Source organism: Pyxicephalus adspersus, chromosome 1, assembly GCF_032062135.1.
Source record: "Pyxicephalus adspersus chromosome 1, UCB_Pads_2.0, whole genome shotgun sequence".
In the NCBI taxonomy this organism is placed as follows: domain Eukaryota; kingdom Metazoa; phylum Chordata; class Amphibia; order Anura; family Pyxicephalidae; genus Pyxicephalus; species Pyxicephalus adspersus.
Window position 1 is genome coordinate 140,280,776 of NC_092858.1, and position 8,410 is coordinate 140,289,185.

An 8,410-nucleotide genomic window follows, 5' to 3' on the forward strand; every position below is an offset into this window, starting at 1 on the left:
TATATATGTGCTCTGCCCTTTTCAGTTATCTTTGCTGATCTGCACCCTCTGTCTAGTTACACCTAGCATAGGTTAGGCATCCGATGGCCCATAGGTAGCAGAGGTCCGGTTACATTGGCAGATTAGTGTGATTGCTAGGGTCTGGTAGCGCAGACAGATTGTTCCTGAACTCCAGAGACTTTGCCTGCATCCCTGCAATCCGGGATCACAGCATACACAGCCCAATTGCCGGCTGGAGGATTTCCTTGCTTTGAGGATCATCTCATCAGGACATCTTTACTACAATCAACTCCAGAGGCCTCTGCAACTCATCCTGATACTGATCAGTACTGGAGGTATTTGTGGTAATAGACTGTATATATACCCGGGTATATCTGTGCACAATTCTTCTCAAGACTCTGCTGTGTGCTTGATATATGTATTCATTGATGTTTATTGATTGTATATATTGTTATTACTGTTTTGAGATATAAAGCTTACAAATACTCTAACCTGTGTGTTCATTTAGCTGCAATGGTTAATGTTGCATGCTGGGTGTAGTGGTTCCTCAGATGTTGTTTTATATTGCTGTTATTATTTCTGGTTAATGTCCCAGGAAGGGAGCCCCCTCTGCTAACAGAGACCCTGTCTTGGGTGGAGGCACTGCCAACTTTATTAGTATCCTCACTCTTCCACATAGCGAAGGCTCAGGATCCTCTTTGTTATCTACAGGTTAGCGCCATAGCTTGTTTTGTGGGAGCCATTTACATGACCCCCCTCCCATAACAGGGCTACATAAATGAATCAGCTCCAGAGTATTGCATGTAAAAACACCTAATAGATTTTCACCTTGAGCTGCTCCCATTAACACAGCTTATGAATTTATTCTACATGCTGACCTTGATGGAATGTTTTTATGGATAATGACAGCTCTTACAGGTCATGCTGTGCCAGGTGCTGTATGCCCAACAGCTCACTGTGCCACCATATGTAAAGTGAATCTTTAGGAGACATACGGAGGCTTCCATTTCTGTTTAGTTCTGAAATTGCTAATATATTTGTCCTGCTCCTATTTTCCAGGTCACAGACTTGAAGAACTGAAACAAGATATCCAGCATGTCAGACAGGTAATGAGCATTGCCAGGAGACATCAGTAATGGCAGCTTCCATGTTTCTCTCTGGGTCAGATTAAAAAAGTGGGAACAAATGTGAGCTTATTGAATGTGTCTAGTACCAGTGACAGCACAGCCTGCAGATACGTAGGGACCACACGCAGCATGGCCAAGAACTGCAGAGAATCAATGGTATCAGGTAACCAGATGCCACTAGATCTGGATCTTTACATCATATCTTTATAAAAAAGTTGCATAACCCAGAGACCTCATGTTTTGTATTGTTTTTAATACTGCAAACTTCTAATACTGTTGAACTAAATACACTCTGGCCCTTGCAGCACTGGGTCTCAGGTTAGAATATTGGCCAGGACACTATCTGCATGGAATTTGCATGTTCTCCCCGTGTTTGTGTGGGTTTCCTCTGGGTATTCCAGTTTCCACCCACATTCCAAAAACATGCATTTAGGTAAATTGCATTTCCCCCAAAATTGATCTTTGACTGTATTAATGACATATGACTGAGGTAGGGACATTAGATTGTGAGCCCCTTTGAGGGACAGCTAGTGATAAGACTATGGCACTGCGTAATATGTTGGCGCTATATAAATATTGTGTAATATTAATAATTACCTATAGTCTACTCAGATATCAATATATTTATCAAATGTGAGTAATGCTACAAAGTACAGAGTATATCAGAACCAAATGACTAAAAACTAAGTTTGAAGGTAGTAAAGGAGTTTGACAGTTTTTATGGTTTTCCAATCATATTTTAATATGCATTTTCAGTAAAAACCAATCATGAATGGAATTAGGATCATCCACTGTCACTATCAGGAAGCCAGACCACAGCAATGATGTGCAGCATGTAAACAGGAAACCACTGAATACGGCTGGAAGAAATCAGCAGTGAAGACATTTAAAGTTAACAATATAAAAAGCAGGAGTAGCATTTACATTAAAATAAACCAGTTGAAGTGAATGTTCACTCTGGGTTTGGATCCACACTTCCCAAAAGTTCCAGATTTCATGGAATTCTCAGTTTTTGGAGCAGGAACATCAGAGTTATTATTATTATTATTAAACAGGATTTATATAAATCCTGTTTAATAATAATAATAATAACTCTGATGTTCCTGCTGTGGCATTATACTCCCTGTCTGATAATGTGATCATTGTTATTAAAATATTTTTCAAAAACTAGAATAAAAATATTAAAAAGAACTTTTGAAATAACATTATGGTAAAACCTACATTAGATTTTAGGGATAAAGTTTACATAAACTTTAATATTGAATTTTCATTCCATCACAAGGACCGTCTTTCTCTTAGACCTATTTCCTTATAATAACTCTGGACTATATGTATTAAAAAAAACCATCGGCCACATAAAAGGATAAATAATCAGGCGTGCTGCTCCACAAAGGATGCTTCTAAGAACCCTCATATGGGGACTTGCACCTGGCTATCCCTTCATTGCTGATTACAAAGGATCATCTATTGTCAGAGATGGTACAGGGAGCTTAAGGCTGGACACCAAGCAGGCAACACGCTGCCAAGAGCTTGGGCATATCAACAAAACCATCAATGCTCAGGTTCCACATATCTACTACTGACATGTGTAGTGTTTGGGGATTATTTCTGAGGTCTATTTATTATACTTATACATTTAGACGAACCGCACAAATCATTTTTTTATGATAACAATACAGTAAACAGGTCAACTCAGTATGCATTGGAAAACAGACATTTTTTATGCCTTCTCATTTCCTCGCTTATATGTGTGCTTGTTTCCCTGTGAATGCCCAGAAATAGCAAACATCTTCTTTAATTACAAGTGTCTTAATCTGCTTAACAGCAGACTACCTGCCCACTTCAATCAGAATCTTGCTTGCACTTTAAAGGAAATTGGCTCAGTGGAGCTTTTTTTTCCCCTCAGTGAGAACGAGGCTCAACCTTCCCTGTGCCGAAAACACCTTGAAATATGTTCTAAAATGCACATTAATCTCTAGTTGCAGATGAGAAACAAAGACAGATTGGAAAGGGCAGGCTCTTGTGTAGGCGATCATCTTCAGTTAAGAAAAAAAAATAGCTAGGACAGATGGGCACAATTTATGTGGATTTAATACTAGTGGTACCAGAGATTTAACAGTGAATACATTTTATTTAACTGTTTGTGTCTTCAACATAGTTTAAGTCAATAAATCTGTCATAACCTTTAAATTAGAGCCAGTTAGTAAAATTAGCATTCCTCCACTTAAATCTGTAATGGAAGAAACTTAAACATTCAATAAGAAAGGCTTATTACTTGTATAACGTATATGGGACTTTACCAATCAAAATCTTACTCCTAATTTATTTTATCCAATAAAAGTCTCATTGGGGATACATATCAATACAGATAGACAAATATACACAATACAGGATCTTGTGCCACAATCTTTCTAGAAAACTTTCAAATTACAATTTACTTGTAACTATATTTATGAAGGGCTTTTTCCAATAAATTATTCTTAGTTGTATACTGTATATAGAAAAAATTACATTTATTTTAATGATTTTTAAGATTTTCTCATTAGAATGTGTTAGTCATATGAAAATGTAAAAAGCTTTATAATGACACAAACTTTAGAAAAAGTCCACCATCATGACAGCTAAAACACAAGCATGGTTTTCAATATCACAGTGTTTACCTAAGCAATAAAAAGTGCAACTGTCGAAAAAAAAAACATGGGTCATTATCATCACAGCCACTGATGCTCACACTGTTACTAAGTCATACTGATATACATTGCTTTCTGTTTTCAAAGAATACCAATACTGAAAGAACTAAGGAAGATGCCACTGCTAACTGCCTTCTGAAAAATTCTAGTTCTATGTGTGTCTCTTTTTTTACCATTTCATGACCTGACACAAGCATGATGTTGGTCATACTTTTTTTTAAGGCATTACTCAAAATATCAAAGTTACAATGACCTATTTATCGTACAGCTCTGCATAATATGTTGTTGCTATATAAATACTGTTTATTAACCTCCCGACCATTAAGCCCGACCTTCGTACGGGCTAAAAAAAGTTGCTCTTTTCGTTAAGCCCGAGATTTTCCGTACATTAAAATCCCCACTTACCCAGGTAAGTGGGGATTTTAATGTAGGGAAAATCTCGGTCCCCCTGTGCTCATCCAGCGTCGGGTTCGTGTTCCAGCGTCGTCCTCCGTCGATCGTCGTCCGTCGGTCTCCCTCTCCAGCGTCGGGTGCCTTCTCGTATACCAGGGGGAACAGGTAAGAAGCCATCCGGCATCTTGTGTTCCGCTGGCCGGCCGGCTTCTTACCTGGTCCCGTTGATCATCCAGCGTCGTTCTCGTTCCAGCGCTGGGTGATCTCTGAAACAAGAAGCCGGCCGGCGGAGGAAAAAAACAGCCGGCCGGCTTTTTGTGCGTGCGTGCACGATGACGTCGGCGCGTGTGCGGGAAATTCAAATTGAAACTCATTCATTCATTTTGTATTGGATTGAATACAGGAGTTTGTATTCAATCCTATACAAAATGAATGAATGAGTTTCAATTAAAAATAAATACAAAATAATAGAAAATATATTTATGTGGTTTTGTCTATAGGTATGTGACGTTGGACACTAGGGAGGTGTTTTAGAAAAATATATTACTATACAGTATACCGAATTATCGCATTTTCAGTATTTTTCATTTATTTATGTATTCTTGTTTAAGCTGAATTTTGTGTTTTTCCTTTAATTTTAGTAAAAGTAATTTTTTTTTTTTACATGATTGTGTGTTTCAAACATTTTTTATATTCATGATATCTACTAGAACCCTGTTCGGACATATTTCTGTAAGTTACAGGTCTACAATTAAAAAAAAAATTTCATGAAAACCTGTAACACTTTTGGTACAGAAATCTAGACCTCAGTGTAACGCCCAGGTGGTTAATAATAATAATAATAATAATAATATGGAATAAGTATAACTTAATACACATTTTAACACAGTCATATTTATTGGAATATATATACAATAGGAATCTCAAATCTGGTTGGTTGTAGAATTCTCCTTAAAAACATTCCAGAATCTCATTTGTTATACTAAAAGCTAAGTACATGGGCCAAACAAAAAGAAAAAGAGAAGCAAAGGAAATAACCTTTTTCCTGAATACTTAAAATGGTTTGTTTTAGGGAGTTTGATGGACAGGCTTCTACTTGTATCATTGTGAAATAACAAAAGGGATAAAAGCACACACAAATTATGCTTGTCTATATTAATATAGCTTTTATAGACTACCTTCAACTCTTAACTGCTGCATCCCTTAGCTGACCCTATATGATTATTGTGAGAAGCTCAGAGTAAACTATTTGAGTATATTTTTCCCTCCTGTAAATACACACATAGCTTTGCCTTCCATCATGAAACCTTTGCTATAGAAAATTCTTCACAATGCTCCTATGTATACAACAATCATCAATGATTAAAAGTTATTATGTGCGGTTTGGATGTTTGGAAACCTAGTTGCTCCCCCGCCCCAAGCAATAGAGACCTATGTATAAATGTTCAATACTGTTTCCGTAAGAGATCAGATTGTTGACAATTCCGCTGTAGCAGCCTGAAGGCTAGCCTTACCTCTGTATGGCCTTATATATTATTATATATTATTATATATTAATTTACTCACCTCAAACCTTGACACTCACAATATTCTGTGAATGTTGGCCCATTAGGGAGATCGATTGGATTAACATCACTAAGCATTTGCAGAAGAATTATCTATTTTGATATGTTGATGTACCCACCTGTAATAAAACAGTAATTCATGATGACATGGCTGCTTTTATCTTACAGTCTATTCAGGCAGCTTCCAGATGTTCCTTCTTATGCACCACTAGCACAATGTTGTGGGTAGGGGAGTTCAATCTTTGGTTATACCTGTTTCAAAGTATTTGATTACTAATGCATACTTTCTCTTAACAAACTTGGAAGACATTCTGTGACTGCCAGCCTGCAACTGTGATCATGATGGCTTGGTAAACAGGAAACTTTGTGGTTGATAAAGAAAATATATGGCTGCTAAAGAAATATAACCTGTTCACTAAGGAAAGTCATTTTTTCCATTGCAAGGAATAAATGAGGTGGATTCTGCACAATACTTTGTACATCAATGATTATTCTATGCAAAGTAAACTTTCACTACAGTTACTAATAGCTTACAAAGGAAAAGCTAAGTTGAAAAGCATTGAGTTGGTTTGCTTTGGACAAGTCAATCTCCTTTCAGTGATTTTTAGCCATAGAAGAGAATGAAAAACGATGATCAATGGGGATCTTGTCACTGACACAAGAGAAGCTTCTCAAACCTTAAAATGGATTTATGGTTCAGCAACCCCTGGGGCCACCAGGACTGAACAAAGGAGTTATGTCATCCTGGCCCATCAAGGTAACCTAAGAGCAGAACCAGGAAGAGGAGTCGAAAGATGGCCGCACCACCATCAAGCCAGAAGGGGTGTTTTATTGTAGGGGGGACGTCGGCTGTCCCTTTTGCAATAAAGGATCTGTCTAATCGCAATATTTTACAGGTAAGGGTTTAGTTCTGCTGAAATGCTGAGTGACTAAACTACACATTGCTGTGAAATTAATGAGTTAGTGATATATTATGGAGAAATCACTTAAAAATGTGATTGCTGCACATAAATCAACGATCTTACATTACTCTTACATTGTTACTTTGCTCCTTTTTTTCTTTTATATCACCAAAGCTCAGATAAAGGGATCATTTTAAAATCATTGAAACATGTTGGTTCTTGTTATGTGTATGATCAATATTAGTGGGGTGCTCCAACTTTTTCTTCTTTAAAGTTTTTATTGTTGTCTGTGTCACTGTTGTGTAGATTTATCCTCTTCTATTTCTTCTGATGACTATTGTCACTGACACAGAAAGTAATAGGGAATAAAAATATGCACAGATGTCCCTGGAATAAGAGAAAAGAGGAAATCCCTCAACAGGGACTTCTATAAAGAAAACAATTTCTTTGTAGAGACTTCATCTCACTTATTGCTGTGTCTCCAATACATAGAATCAAGAGCAAGACAGGAAGTAAACAGAATTCTCCCTAGTAAGTCTCAGACAGCAAAGTATAATTTGATAAGGTTTCTATTCTCCCCTTCTATTCTCTAACAAAAAATAAATATAGGTTTGGCTATACATACACTCTTATTTTTTTGGTTGAGGTAAGCACAGTAATGGAGACCTACAGCTGCCCCAAAGAAAAGAATGAGGGTGACACATTAGTGTATTTAGGTGCACACAGTAATAACCATCTGGCATTGTGCAATTACCCTCTGAGAGTCTACGCAAGTATTGGGCAGTACGCTGGCCCCTGCACGCTGAGTCCCAGGTTCAAATCTTGGGAAGGACTCACTCTGCAAGGAGTTTGTATGTTCTTCATGTGCCTGCGTGGGTTTCCTCCCACATTCCACAAACATGCAGTAAGGTTAATTGGCTTGACCCTAGACTGTGGTAATGACATATGACTATGCTAGGGACATTAGATTGTGAGCCTCTTTGAGGGACAGCTAGTGACATGATGTCAGTGCTATAGAAATACTGTGTAATAATACTAAGAGCATATTTTATCAAAGTGTGTTTCAAAGCCTACCACTCTGGTTTAAAACCTTTAAACCTTTTTCTTTGTTTTTTTTTTTTTGTGTAGGCTTTAATTGAATGGGATCCATTGACATATATGTGTTATTGTCAGGCTATCTACAGGTATAATGCACGTAGGTTCTGGGATCTACATACCTGTTGTGACTAATATGTAGGGTTCCAGGGTTAGACCTATTTGATATTTTGGGGAATGCAAAAAGAACTACTGGTACAGAATGTCAGACACCCAAGACTCCATGGTAAAAAAGGACTAGTCGGGTTTTATAGCAGGGCTGATGGACTATCCAAGATATAAAATAGGCCAAGGGCTGACATAACAAACCAGGTATTGTTTATAACTAAACGTTGACTTTTTTTGGGGGGTGGGGGTGGTGTCGTTCTTTGGATTATGTGGATATATATGCTGATACTCATGAGTCCCTGCTCTGGGTTCTGTATATTCAGGTCATACAAACACACTGAGCAGACACAGCTGCTGCACATAGTTTGGTATAAACATATAATTTTAATCTATTACTTATTATTGGGCTAGCCCAGGGGTCTGCAACCTGCGGCTCTGGAGCCGCATGCGGCTCTTCAGCCTCCTTGTTGTGGCTCCCTTTGGCTGCCGCAGGGAGATCTCTGATGGGGGATCCCCTTCCTCCCAAGACA

General features: G+C 37.8%; 2 long non-coding RNA genes across 2 annotated transcripts in view; one reads left to right on the plus strand and one right to left on the minus strand.

The window, feature by feature from the left end:
* The first annotated feature begins 174 nt into the window (after positions 1-174).
* The window catches only part of LOC140342871 (uncharacterized), a 22,765-nt gene continuing 14,529 nt past the window's right edge, over positions 175-8,410 (plus strand). The window contains exons 1-2 of the long non-coding RNA XR_011923187.1: positions 175-335; positions 1,060-1,106. This is a non-coding gene — a long non-coding RNA (uncharacterized lncRNA). The remainder of the gene's footprint in view (positions 336-1,059; positions 1,107-8,410) is intronic.
* LOC140322658 (uncharacterized) lies at positions 1,843-6,828 on the minus strand. The gene is made up of 2 exons (XR_011919221.1): positions 5,895-6,828; positions 1,843-1,987 (listed from the first exon to the last, which is right to left on the minus strand). It is a non-coding gene; the product is annotated as an uncharacterized lncRNA (long non-coding RNA).